At 45.3% G+C, this 1,208-nt stretch overlaps 1 protein-coding gene across 1 annotated transcript in view; it reads left to right on the top strand.

Annotated features, from left to right (window-relative positions):
• Nucleotides 1–1,208, top strand: part of LOC119592647 (serine/arginine repetitive matrix protein 2-like) — a gene marked incomplete in the record, with an annotated part of 68,424 nt that overhangs the window by 46,855 nt on the left and 20,361 nt on the right.

Genomic DNA, 1,208 nt, shown 5'->3' with positions numbered 1-1,208 from the left:
TACAAATATGAATATTTACGTGTGTATGTGTGTGTATTTTTTCTTAAAAATTATTTGATTAATAGTTACCACACAGATCAATAGAAATTGAAGCAAGGTCAAGGAGCCGTTTAAGGTCACCCTCAGCTCTTGCCGAGGAAGGTCAGGCATAGTGCGCGGATGGCGAAGGATTCCTCGCTCGCCCTTCAGAACTGCCACTCTGAAATGTATTCTAAACGTTGTTTCACTGCCATAAGTCTGTTATTTTAACCAGCGCTATCAGATTTGCCCATCTTTTTTCGTCTGACAAGAGGGACTACGATAGAATGTTTATTTTTTCTTGTATTTCTTTGTTTCACCCTCTAAATAAACTTTGTTTAGTGTTTACGTACAGGGAGCAGAGATAGAAAGTGTGATAACCATGAAACCGAATGGGTTAAAGCACCATCTCGAAGAGAAGACTTTCTGTTTTTAAAGAAAATAGAAGCACAGAAGAGCAGCGACCGGTATCCATCTTTGTGGTGCCAAGAGAGACGGAGAGGAAGGAGGGAAACCGCATCCCATTGGGCAAGAGCGTGACGGACAACCATAGGGTTAGCCAAACAAACACAAACTGTCCACTCGATCTTGCGGGAATAATGAAGTGCTGTTTTGGCGGCCGGTGAGTCACCTTCACCTGGCCGAGCGTCGAGTGTTGTGAGTGAGTACCTTGTTGCAGCCGTCGGTGTCCGCGGGGAGGCCGGCCTGACTCACAACACAATCACTCCGCGGCTTGTCAAGGTGGACCGCATCCTACAGTAGGGATCTTCCATGCCCCCTTACTGTCTGTCCCCGCGAATGTCCTTCCGTGTGGCTGCCTGGCCTCTCTCATCCGTCAGCCGTGCATTCCTACTCAGTTCCTATCGTAAGATTCAGGATTTATACCGATTATCTTAGTAATAACCCTACAGTATCCTACGCTGTGCCCGTGTGATCACAAATAAATATTCTCTGTCGTAAATTACTGTACCCTGTAGGACTTCGGATGACCAGTGCCATTTCCTTCCACCCTTGATCTAACGTCTGGTTTGCCAACTAGGTCTTGAGAGGCTTACTTAGGATTCTCCTGCATGTCCTGCTGTCTCTTCTATGATACATTGCCCTATTCTTTATTCTGTTTGTGCCTTTGTTCATTATACTGTGTCCCTTGAATATGTCTCGCCATGTATGTCTTGTTTTTTCACTTAAAT

This window comes from Penaeus monodon, chromosome 30 (assembly GCF_015228065.2).
Source record: "Penaeus monodon isolate SGIC_2016 chromosome 30, NSTDA_Pmon_1, whole genome shotgun sequence".
In the NCBI taxonomy this organism is placed as follows: domain Eukaryota; kingdom Metazoa; phylum Arthropoda; class Malacostraca; order Decapoda; family Penaeidae; genus Penaeus; species Penaeus monodon.
The sequence above is the reverse complement of the archived record's forward strand: the minus strand, read 5'-3'. Positions and strand labels throughout refer to the sequence as shown.